At 40.6% G+C, this 13,482-nt stretch overlaps 1 protein-coding gene across 5 annotated transcripts in view; it reads left to right on the top strand.

The window, feature by feature from the left end:
- Positions 1–13,482, top strand: part of wap (DDB1 and CUL4 associated factor wap) — a 270,305-nt gene that overhangs the window by 58,526 nt on the left and 198,297 nt on the right. The window lies entirely within an intron of this gene.

Genomic DNA, 13,482 nt, shown 5'->3' with positions numbered 1-13,482 from the left:
ATTGCCTTATGCTGTATGGAGTCAAATGCCTTTTCATAATCCACAAATGCCAGGCATAATGGTGTTTTATATTCATTTGCTTTCTCCATTAGCTGTGATATTACATGAAGGTGATCCATAGTTGAGAATCCTGTCCTAAAGCTTGGTTGATTCTCATCAAGTATTCTTTCTAATCTGTTAGTAATGACCCTTGTGAACAACTTGTAGATGTGGGATAACAAGCTAATTCGTCTATAATTTCCAATTTCTGATTTATCTCCTTTCTTATGCAGCAAAACTATGATTGCATTATTCCACTGCTTAGGCGTCACACCTTTTCGAATGCACTTTGTGAAGAGCCTTGCCAGTTTTTGTGTTATGTCTCTTCCTCCCAATTTTAACAACTCTACAGTAACTTCATCTTCCCCCGGGGCTTTCCGATTCATCGTTTTCTTCAATGCATGTTCTACCTCATCAGGAAGAATATCGGGTACGTCGTATGTGTTGCTACTTTGCAATCCATCTTCCCCACTGCTGGTATCCTTCCCTCGCTCCTTGTATAATTCTCTATAGTAGTCTTCTGCTATTTGAATTATGCCTTCTCTGCTGTTTATAAGTACACCATCGCTATTCTTCAGTTTCAGTATCATTTGTCTTTCTGTATTACTGCTCAAGGCTGCTGATTTAAATCCTTTATTTTCCCTTAATGCTTGTTCTACTTTTCTTGTGTTAAATCTTCTTATGTCCTCTGAGTCTCTTTCTAATGGCTTTGCATAACTCAGTATACTCAATTTTCTCCCTGTCAGTGTTTTTCTTGCTCTTCATTTGTCGTCTTCGGTTCATCATGACAAGTGTTTCTTGACAAATTTTTTCTTCTATGGATTTCTGTTTCCCTATAGGTTTCTTGGGCTTTATCACTTTCAGAAAGTTGTAATATTCCTCGTCGATATCTTTGTCCTGAGCAGTCTGCAGAAGCTCAAACTTGTTCTTAAGTTCCAGTACATACTGCTTTTTCTCCTCCTCTGTTATCTCAAAGACCTTTGTATTATTTACTCGAGTCACTTTTTTCCTTTCCTTTCCTACATCTATATCAAGTGTACATCTTACCATTCTGTGATCACTTCCAACATTTACCTTATTCAGGACGGTAACATCATTCACAATATATCTTGTGTTAGTGAGGATGAAGTAGATTTCATTAGTCGTTAATCCATTTGGACTCTTCCATGTCCACTTTCTGTTCACCCTTTTCTTGAAAAAAGTGTTCATTACTGACAGTCCTTGAGATTCTGCAAATTCCACAAGTCTTTCACCTCTTTTATTTCTTTCACAATTCCAAAGTTTCCTATAGTTCCTCTTTCTGCACTGTTTTGCCTTTTTCCAACCTTAGCATTGAAGTCCCCCATAATAATAGTGTAGTGGGTTTTCTGCTCATCTAGAAGACTCAATTTCGGTGTACATTTCTTCAACCTCTTCATCATCATGGCTTGATGTTGGTGCATAAATCATTATAATCTTTAGCTTGTACCTCTTAGAAATCTTGAGTATTAGCCTTAACACCCTTGGTGATGTACTTTTGAATTCCAAAATGTTGTTTTTAAAATCTTTATGGACCAGAAACCCAACTCCACCTTCACTCCTTTCACTGTTTCCATTGGTGTACAGCAGATTTCCACTTGATAAACTTATAAGTGATTCATTTCTTCTTCTTCTTTCAGCCAAACCGATGATATTCCAATTCACATTTTCTAATTCCTTTTTCCAGCTCTAATATCCTGTCTTCACCGATGAGTGATCGTACGTTATAACAGGTCAAGTTCAGTTTCCGTGCATGGCAGCCTGGTCGTACCCAGAGATTCATAGCACCCTCTGCTTCCACTCTGATCCTCTCGCTGCCGTAAGAGGGAGAGTGAAAGCTGCTGGGCACTGAGGGCCATTTATATTGTTGTGCTGTCATGCTGGAGGGTTTGGTCTTTTCCTCTTCACGCTGACCAGGCGTCTTGAAGAGAACCACTCTACACGTTCGTTACTACCTAAGTGACATAACAGGGCTTACCATCGAGAAGGTGTGCATGAGTGGATTTTAGGGAGGCAGGCCAACTGGACTTCTCCTAAATCTTCTGTAATAGAGAGATATTGGATCCATCAGTGTTTTAGGCTGAGTGTCTGATAACACACAGGATACCTGTTCCGCTCTAAGCCCCCTCTAAAGATAAGCATAGGAGCAGAATAATCCTTTTTACGAGTTATAAGACAAGACTGAGTTTTAGAAGGATTGAAATAAACTAAGTTGTCTTTTTCTCACTGGAGAATTACCTGGAGATCGGCATTTAAGGAATTGGTAGTGGATATTCAAGAAGTTGAAGCTGATTGAGCAGGGCAAGGTTTTTCAAAATGGTAAGTGGAATGCAATGTGCTATCATTGGCAAAACTGTGGATAGGATTTTCAGTCAGTGGAAGAAAATCATTAATATACAAGAGGAAAAGAGTGGGGGAAAGAACTGAACCTTGGGGAACACCAGCATTAGTGGAGAAGTTAGAAGACAGAGAGCCATCTACCATCACCCTCAGTGAGTGATCAGAGAGAAAACCAGATAACCAATTACAAAAAATAGTTGGCAAACCATAAGGTGGAAGCTTGTTTAGAAGACCTTTATGCCAAACACGATCAAAAGCCTTTGAGTTGTCAAGAGTAACTGCTTGTGTTTCACCAAACTTTTCCATTGAATTTGTCCATAAATGGGTAACATAAGCCAGAATATCACCAGTAGATCGACACTGACAGAATCCATACTGGTGATCTTCGATCAGATGGAAGGTTTCTAGGTAGTTTATGAGTTGGCAATTAATTGATTTCTCCATTACTTTAGAAAGGTAGAATTAATTGCAAAGGGACAATAATTAGATGGGTGGGATTTGTCACCCTTTTTAGGAACTGGCTGGATATGAGCATATTTCCAAGCAGAAGAAAAATCATTTTGGAATGAGAAGGTGAAAAAAGTGGTAAGTTCAGGAGCACAGATTTTAGCATTAGTAGAGGCATATGATGCAAGAAAGCAAGCTTATGCAGCATGAGCCAAAAAAAAAAAAAAAAAACCCACTTCCACATCACCCCTCTGTTCATTCGAAATACCTGTCCAGCTGAGCCTTAAACTTATTTAGGCTATCAACTTCCACGACAAGGGATGGAAGTCTGTAACACCAACCAACCACCCGCTGGCTAAAGGCAAATTTCCGCACGTCTATCCTACATCTGTCTTTCCTCAATTTGAATTTATACCCTCTCAAGTGATTATTATGAGCAAGAGGAAGAATCCCATCGGCATTGAGCATGCTCAAACCATTCAAGGCTTTATACACCTCTATCAGACCACCTCGCCGGTGCCTAGCCTCCAGACACTGTAATTTGCAAAATTTAAGCCTTTCTTTGTAAGAGCAACCCTTTGGTTGCTCTTACTCACAAGATTAGTGAATGGAACATTCACTAATCTTGTTGTCCTTCTCTGTACTTGTTCCAGCAGCTCTACATCCTTCTTGAAATGAAGCCTCCAGACCTGTATACAGTACTCTAGGTGTGGCCTGACCATTGCCTTATACAAGGGAATAATCACCTCCTTATCCCTGCTAGAAAAATTCCTGTATATCATTGACAAGACACCAAGAGTTACTCTTGCAGCCCATCTGCACTGCTCAGAGAACTTCATATCTGCCTGCACAATTACAGGCGTCTCCGTAGCCAGGTGGGAAGGAGCAGCAGTGTGTAGCACATGCTTCTTGATTACACTGGGGTTAGAGCCCGTCACCACCAAATACGGAGGATGCGGAAAGGTCAGGAAATGACCACCGCATATGTCGGAGCAATATGGCCTTAGTTGCTAATGCTCCTAAAAACCGAATAAATAACAAGCCTGCACAATTACCCCCAGGTCCTTTTCATTCTCTACCACCGTCAGTGTAGTACCACAGAGTTGATACCTTGCTCTGGGGTTGCTGTTTCCCATATGTAGTACTTTACATTTGTCAATGTAAAACTTCATTTGCCACCTCTTAGTCCGTCTGCACAACCTTTACAGATTCTGTTGCAGCAGCAGAGCCTCAGTAGTGTCCTCAACAACCCTGCCAACCTTGGTATCATCGTCAAACTTGGACATTAAGCTTGATATACCATCATCAGTATCATTTATAAATACAGAAAACAATAATGGACTAAACACTGAACCCTGAAGAACTCCACTAATAACATTAGTCCACGATGACCAGTGTCCATTGATTACCAATCTGTCTTCTCCCCCTCAACCATCCCTTTATCCATAGCAGCAATTTGCCTCCAATGCCACACTGCTCCAATTTGTGCAGCAGTCTTCCAGGTGCAGCAGTATCAAAAGCTTTTCTAAGATCCAATTATATAATATTTGGATCTTAGAAAGGGGTGGTTGAGGGGGAGAAGACAGAAGGTGCTAATCAATGGACACTGCTCATTGTGGACTAATGTTATCAGTGGAGTCCCTCAGGGTTCAGTGTTGGGTCCATTATTGTTTTCTGTATTTATAAATGATATTGATGATGGTATATCAAGCTTAATGTCCAAGTTTGCAGACGATACGAAGGTTGGCAGGGTTGTCAAGGACACTACTGACACTATGCTGCTGCAACATGATCTGGAAAGGTTGAGCAGATGGGCTGAGAGGTGGCAAATGAAGTTTAACATTGACAAATGTAAAGTGCTACGTATGGGAAACAGCAACACCAGAGCAACGTATCAACTCTGTGGTACTACACTGACAGTGGTAGAGAATGAAAGGGACCTGGGGGTGGTTGTGCAGGCAGATATGAAGTTCTCTGAGCAGTGCAGACGGCCTGCAAGAATAGCTCATGGTGTATTGTCAATGATATATAGGAATTTTTCTAGCAGGGATAAGGAGGTGATTATTCCCTTGTATAACGCAATGGTCAGGCCACACCTAGAGTACTGTATACAGGTCTGGAGGCCTCATTTCAAGAAGGATGTAGAGCTGCTGGAATGAGTACAGAGAAAGGCAACAAGATTAGTGAATGGAACAAAGGGGTGCTCTTACGAAGAAAGGCTTAAGTTTTGCAAATTAGTGTCTGGAGACTAGGCACCAGCGAGGTGATCTGATAGAGGTGTATAAAGCCTTGAATGGTTTGAGCATGCTCAATGCTGATGGGATTCTTCCTCTCGCTCAGAATAATCACTTGAGAGGGTATAAATTCAAATTGAGGAAAGACAGATGTAGGATAGACGTGCGGAAATTTGCCTTTAGCCAGCGGGTGGTTGGTTGGTGTTACAGACTTCCATCCCTTGTCGTGGAAGTTGATAGCCAAATAAGTTTAAGGCTCAACTGGACAGGTATTTCGAATGAACAGAGGGGTGATGTTGGAAGTGGGTTTTTTTTTTTTGGCTGATGCTGCACATAGGCTTGCTTTCTTGCATCAAGTGCCTCTACTAATGCTAATATCAAAGTTATTCCCTGCATCCAGTTCTTTTGTGACTGCATCATAGTATCCAATCAAATTGGTCAGGCAAGACTTTCCCTTAACAAAACCATGCTGTGTCTGAGCTGTAACTGAAGTCTTGTCTAGATGATTATGCAGTGCTTCTTTAACCAGTGACTCCATTAATTTTCCTGGAACAGAAGTTAAACTCACAGGTCTATAATTACTTGTGTCAGCCTTTGATCCTCCTTTTTGAATTGGGGTCACATTTGAACATCTCCAGTCTATGGGTGTCTCCCCTGAGTCCAAGGAAGCTCTCATAATTATGGCTCGGTTTGCTTGCTTCCTTTGCTGCCTCCTTTAATATAAATGGATAGATCCCATCCAATCCAGGTGCCTTTCTTGTGTTTATCTTCAACAATTTCTCCTCCACTTTACTCTCAGTTAGTACAAGATTATCTAGCTTACTTCCAGAGTTGAATACACCTCTGGCATTCCCCTCGCTGAATAACTCCTCATGTGTGAATGTTGATGCGAAATATTCATTTAGTTTGTTAGCTACCTGAGCAGGATCATCAACAGTTGAACCATCGATATCAAGTGGACCAATGTGGTTCATCCCCTTCCATCTAGAGTTTAAATAAGTAAAGAACTCTTTGCTGTTTTTCTTTGCATCCTTTGCCAAAGATTTCTCGTAATCTGCCTTCGCCAGCCTAACCTCCTTTGTAACTTGGTTACAGATCAACTTTATCTATCATAGGCTTCTGTGTCACATGTTAATTTATATATATCCCATGCATTTTTCTTCTCTGCGATATGTCTCATTAGTTCATCTGACATCCATTTAGGCCTAAACCTTGAACAATATTTATTAGTTGGTATGTGAACCTTAGTAGCTTCTAGGATAAGTTCTTTGAATGCTTCCCATTTTGAATGCTTCCTACAGCAAAGAGTTCTTCCCAAAGTAAAGAACTCTTTGCTGTTTTTCTTTGCATTCTTTGCCAAAGATTTCTTGTTATCTCCCTAACCTCCAAACCTCCAGATTTTAAGAACAAGTGCAGAAATACCATCAGGACCTCTAGCTTTCTTAGTATCAAGATTCGTCAAAATCCTTCTGACATCCTTTTGATGGAAGGCAACAGGAGGCATTGAATGGAGCGTGTTGGGAATGATGGGGGCTATTTTTCAAAGATCATTTAATACACACATTGGAAGAAAAATGGGAGGCTAGCAGGTCAGCTTTATCCTTGGCTGAAGTGACAGCAGAACAATCTGGTTTTGACAGAGGTGTTAGCAGAGATGGGCAAAAGTTGCGGCCAATAGTTTTGGCAAGAGACCAGAAGGCTCGGCTACCATTAGTGCAAGAAGCAAGTTTTCTTATCTGTCTGTTCAAAATGTAGTTTGGACTGATTACTGACTGCTTTACAATTGTTACGAGCTTTGGTGTAGGCAGAAAATGAAACTGAAGAATTGGAAACAAGCAATTGCGTTATGCAATGTTCTTCTCTTGAACAGCCTTCGCACATTTATTGGAAAACAGAGGTTTAGATAAAGGACGAGATTTTAAAGTGGAGAGTGGAATAAATGATTCCATTTCTACAAGAATAATTTCACTGACAAGATCTGAGCAAATGTTGACATCAGAAGTTTTGAAACAGTAATACAACCAAGGAAAAGAAGAAAAGAAATCTTGCAGGTCATCCCATTTTGCATTCTTGTAATGCCAAACAATATGATGGTTTTTTTTTTTTTTATGTAAACCCCAAACACAATAGGTATTAGAACCTATAGTACTTAGTACCGTGTCTTGGGTTGGCAATAGTCATGAGATAAAGGCTCTATTGGAGAAGAGACAATCACCAAGTTGTGATCTGAGGTACCTAAAAGACCTCTCACTTCGACCGTGAACTTAGAAGGGTTGTTTGTGAAAAAAGATCAAGTGTGTTGGCTGTATGGTAAGGATTCTCCGGTATTCTGTAGGTAAATGAACAATCTGTGCAAGGTCATTAGTAATTGCAAAAGCCTCAGCATCTTGACCAGCTGGGTCGGTGTGACTAGAAAATGGAAGCCAGCTGGAGTTGTGAATATTAAAATCACCAAGGAAAATTAACTCACCGTTAGCAAAGTTGGACTGGAGAAAGTCAAGTTGCAAAGAGCGGATGTCAAAGAGCTCCAAGTGATTAGTGGAGTTGGAAGAACGGTAGAGACAACAGATGAATTTGACACAATGAGGTAGAGAGATTTTAAGCCAGAGAAGATCGAAAAGAGGAGATTCCAAATTACCAAGTCTTTGACAGGGAATATCAAAACGGACATATGCACATGTTACCACCTTTAAGGCGAAAGGAATCATACAGCGAATAATTTGGGCAACTGAAGATCAGCAGTAGTCGAATGAACCGATAACTGAGATTCTGTCAGAAAAGAGGCGCCTCTGTTGCCAGGTGGGCAGGAGCAGCAGTGCATGGCATACGTTTCTTGATTAGACTGGGGTTCGAGCCCGTGAACGCCAAATACGGAGAATGCAAAAAAGGTCAGGGAATGGCCACCGCATATCCCCGGAGCAATATGGTCTTTGTTGCTAATGCTCCTAAAAACCAAATAACAATAACAACAACTGTCAGAAAAAGTACATGGGGGTTTATCAGACTGCACAGATGATGGAAATGGACATCATTTCGATGACATCATTTCGATGATGGAAATGGACATCATCGAGATTAGAATTGTGACCACGTGTATTTGTGAAATGAATTAGGAAATGTTTGCGAGGTTTAGAACTTTTCACAGATAAGCTTGCTCTATTAGTTTGAAAATTCATGGTGTATTCAATAGTAAGAAAAAGTGGTGGTTGCATGAAGTAATGAAATTTTTGGATGTGGCGTACACATGGTAAGAATATACTCAGATCCTTGACATAACGTGGTCTCGACAATGCTCCCTTATACACACTACGTGGACTCCCTCCAGTCACTATCTGGCAGAGTAGAGGTAGCAAGATTATACACTAGCTGATCTGGAAGCCTCTTAGAGAGTTACCAATATGTTCGGTTCGGTGTACTAACTAGCGGCTGGCCTGCAAACACCGTTTTAGAGCTGTATCCTTGAAATGTAAGTAATATTGGATTTCGCCACAATGTTCATCATAACCTCAAAAGGTATCAATCATACTGCACAATGGAAGAGATGGGGAAGGGTTGACTGGAACTTAGCTCTGGAGACTAAACATGGGTTCGTACACTTCAAGCCTCCAATAAGCAAAGTGGTGGTATTGCACTGGTTGATGAGTCATCTACCACCTAGTAATGCCTGGTAACCCAGAGGGGCGGCATTCCTCCATGTGGTGTGGGCACCACACCTCGGCACCTGCTTATGTTGGTTCACACCTGGGTGGTCACTCACCATGTACTTGTGCATTGAGGTTATACCCAGGATTACTAACAGTCGCACCCGATGAAGGTGCAAGCAGAGGATTTGGCTGTCACAGACTATCCGGACTTCGCCGAAATTGGGTCTACTTGACTTAATAACTGAGATTCTGATTACCCGAATATCAGTTCCATCAGTGTTTTAGACTCCCAGGTAGCAAGTACAGCTTGTATGGCATATGCGAGAGAATGTCTTTGACAACCTCAAGGGCGCCTCCGTAGCCAGGTGGGAAGGAGCAGCAGTGCGTAGCACACGCTTCTTGATTAGACCGGGGTTCGAGCCCATCACCACCAAATACGAAGGATGCGGAAAGGTCAGGGAATGACCACCGCATATTCTGGAGTAATATGGCATTTAGTTACTAATGCTCCTAAAAACCCAAATAACAACAACCTCAAGGACCCATTATCATTTTCTATAATTATCAATGATATTGAGAAGGCATATCAGGCTTAATGTCCAAGTTTGCAGATGATATTGAAGGTTGACAGGGTGATTAACGACATGCTACTGCAACAGGATCTAGAAAATCCTGAAAGAGGCCTCTGAGGTCGGGAAAATTCATGTCTAGGAAATAAACTCGTACGCCGACCGTTAAATAAAATTTTACTGTAACTAAAGTTTTTTACAAATAATATCAAAAATAAAATCAAAAACAAATTATTAAAATAAACTAATGGTTATATATTACGGAATGCTAAAAACTGTAATAAAAATCATTTACTGTAAAATATGCTAAAATATAAAAATTAAAAGCGCAAAAAAAAAAAAAAAATGTTAAAAAACCTGAAGCTTTCGAGAACGTGAGCTCCCTTCTTCAATAGTAATAAGACTTCCTGCAACATCTCTTTATATAGCAGGCTCACGGTACCTCCACATGTGGTAATTCTCCACGTTGTTCTACCGGCACATAGGCAGAAGCGGAAATGGCTCGGGTACGTGGCAAACAAAATCGTTTATCCGAACTTAATACAATTGTTTCAAAAATAGGATGAATACGCACAACCTCTGTCTCTATTCATAGTATTCTTACTGGATGACCCAATCCATAAACCCTCGAGCCATTTACGCTCCCAGTATCCATGTGCATGATCCAAAATAATAACGTCCTCCGGGGAGATTTGATGCTGCTTCTCCCAAAAATGTTCAGCCACAGCAGACTTATTGTAGTCAGCGGTTCTTATGACATTTAAATGTTTCCCCAGATGATCCCTGAGCCGTCGTTTTGTTTCCCCCATATAACACTCTCCAAAATCCGGGCATTCTATCTATAAACAACTCCGCTACTGAGATCTTTTGGTTTACGGTCTTTGACCTGGGACACAGTTGTGCAGAGCCTCCAACCAGGAAGCTGTACATAGCTTGTCTTATAACCTCGTAAAATTCTCGCCAGATGCTCAGTAAGGCCCGGATAGTAGGGGATGTATGCGGTGGCTGCCGGGATGAACGGATCCCTACGTTCAGACACTCCTCTGCTATATCTATCCAGGATCCTCTGGGGGTATCCGCACTTTCTAAGTTCTGATTAATTTCTTCTGACACGATTAATTTCTTTTTCTTTATCCTCAGAAGTGGTACAGTGTGATACTGCTCTGTCAAATAAAGCCCAGTAAGCCCTTCTTCCAGTAAGAATACTATAAAGAGAGACAGAGGTGTACATTCCTATTTTTGAAACAATTGTATTAAGTTTGGATGAGCGATTTTGTTTGCCACGTACCTGAGCCATTTCTGCTTCCAGTTCTGCCCATGGGCGCCTCCGTAGCCAGGTGGGAAGGAGCAGCAGTGCGTGGCACAGGCTTCTTGATTAGACCGGGGTTCGAGCCCGTCACCACCAAATACGGAGGATGCGGAAAGGTCAAGGGAATGACCACCGCATATCACGGAGCAATATGGCCTTAGTTGCTAATGCTCCTAAAAACCAAATAACAAACAAACAAGTTCTGCCCATGTGCCGATAGAATCACTTGGAGAAATACTACGTATGGAGGTACCGTGAGCCTGCTATATAAAGAGATGTTGCAGGAAGTCTTATTACTGTTGAAGAAGGGAGCTGATGCTCTTGAAAGCTTCAGGTTTTTTTAGTGCTTTTAATTTTTATATTTTAGCATATTTTATAGTAAATGATTTTTATTAGTTTTTAGCATTCCGTAATATACAACTATTAGTTTATTGTAAATAATTTGTTTTTGATTTTATTTTTGATATTATTTGTAAAAAACTTTAGTTACAGTAAAATTTTATTTAATGGTTGGCATATGAGTTTATTTATTTCCTAGACAGGATCTAGAAAAGTTGGGCAGATCGGCTGAGAAATGGCAAGTGAAATTTAACATTGAGAAATGCAAAATACTGCATATGGGTAGCAGTAACCCATAGAGCAATATACCAACTGTGTTGTTCTATACTCAGGATAGTGGAAAATTAAAAAACTGGGGGTAATTGTCAGATATGAATTTCTGTGAGCAGTGCAGACAGGCTGCCAGTAGTGCTCATGATGTTTTGTCAATGATATACTGGAATTTGTAAAGCAAACATAAGGAGGTGGTTATACCATTTGTATAAGGCAATGGTCAGGCTACATTTTGAGTACTGCATACAGGTCTGGAGGCCTATTTTAGGAAGAATGAGGCGATTCTGGAATGAGTATCGAGAAGGACATTGAGATTGGTGAGGGGAACAAAGAGATGCTCTTACCAAGAGCACCCCATTATTCATCTCACCTGGAGCATTACCAAGGCTCCATTTCTGCAAGTGCGGAAATTTGCCTTTAACCAGCGGGTAGTTGATTGCTGGAACAGACTTCCATCTCTTGTTGTGGAAGTCGATAGCCTAAATAAATTTAAGGCTGAGCTGGACAGACGTTTGGAACAAATGGAGGGATGAAATGGGAGTGGTTTTTTTTTTTTTTTTTTGTGTAATGCTGCATAAGCTTGCTTTCTTCCATCATATGCCTCTGCTAATGTTAAATTGCAGTGTCTGAGACTAGGATGCTGCATGGTGATGCAGTTGAGGTGTTTAAGGCTTTGATTTGAACAAGCTCAGTGCTAATGGGATTCTTCGTCGTGCTCAGATTACACACAAGATTGCATAAATTCAAGTTTCTGGGAAGGTCAGTTGCAGAATAGATGTGCAGAAGTTTGCCTTTAGCCAGTGAGTCATTGATTGCTGGAACAAAATTCCATCTGTTATTGTGGAAGTTGAAAGCTTAAATAAATTCAAGGAAGATCGAAGAACTAGTCCAAATGTTGGACTAGTTCTTCGGAGGGAATGAGTAGGTGAAATGGGAAGTGTCATTTTTTTAGATAAACATGAATTTCCTTGTTAAAACCAAGTTGTCTGTTTTTCAGAATGCCATTTTCATCTAAATGAGCCTGGATTTCACTCTTAATCATTGCCTCCAAGATTTTCCCTGCCACTGAAGTCAGACTAACCAGTCTGTATGTAACAGCTTCATTTTTAGAATCGCCTTTATGTATTGGCAATATGTTAGCACTTCTCCCACCCAAAGGAATCTCTTCCGAATTCGATGATGCCTTCACAATTAACCTCAGTGTTCAGTGTGCACTCTGGCTGCCTCCCTGAAAGTTACTTTGTATATGCCATCAACTCTAGGAATTTACTTGTCCTTTAGGCTTGAAAGTTTTTCTATTAAGTCATTGCCTGAAATTTCTACCTCAAATTTCATGCTTTCCAGCCTTCACTTGCATGGCCTTTCCTTACCATGAAGGGTCTTTTGCCAGTAAATATTGATGTGAAATACTTATTCAGTTCATTAGCTACATTTTGCTGGGTTATCTAAGACTCCCCACACCCAGAACACAAGGGTGCAGTCTGATTTGTTTTCTTTTTTGTATTGACATACATGAAAAACTCTTATGCCATTGTTCTGCAGATAAATTTAGGGTGTATAGTCTCATACTACAAGAGCTATAAAATATGGTTGCACAAATAGAACATACTCTCATTTCATTATAGCAAGTAGCAAACTAGGTTTGTGCTACTTTATGCATTGATCACATATTGTAGTGGCCTTTCGCCATTAGTTGCCCTGGTATTGCTACTCTAAATAAAAAAAAAAAAAAAAAAAAAACTTGTACTTCTCCAATCGAAAAGTATATCATTGAGCTAACTTGCAAATCCAGCTTGCTCAGGGTTGTGTACAAAATGGCACTATACCCTAATTACACATTAATATCTTATAGCTTTCAGAGCTCTCTGGCACCTCCTTACCAGGTAGGCAGGAGCGGCAGAGCGTAGCACACGCTTCTTGATTAGACCAGGGTTCGAGCCCGTGACCACCAAATACAGAGGATGCGGAAAGCTTAGGGAATGACCACTGCATATCCACGGATCAATATGGCCTTAGTTGCTAATGCTCCTAAAAACCAAATATCATCATCAGAGCTCTGTGGCCTAAATTTACTTGTTTTTTGATCTTTACCGTCTTGCAAGTATGTGAAATATGGATATACCTTATCACTGGGTTGTTTAGGTTTTAAAAATTCTTCAAAAACAGTTGAAACTATGGTATGAGTAATCAAATGGAGCAGTGATCTTTAGTAGGAGTTGGGCAATACAAAGCAACTTGTGGCTAAGTGCCTCCACAATAATGAGGTTGAG

The sequence above is a fragment of the Mastigoproctus giganteus genome, chromosome 14 (genome assembly GCF_048544385.1).
Source record: "Mastigoproctus giganteus isolate SK-2022 chromosome 14, ASM4854438v1, whole genome shotgun sequence".
NCBI classification, from domain to species: domain Eukaryota; kingdom Metazoa; phylum Arthropoda; class Arachnida; order Uropygi; family Thelyphonidae; genus Mastigoproctus; species Mastigoproctus giganteus.
The sequence above is the reverse complement of the archived record's forward strand: the minus strand, read 5'-3'. Positions and strand labels throughout refer to the sequence as shown.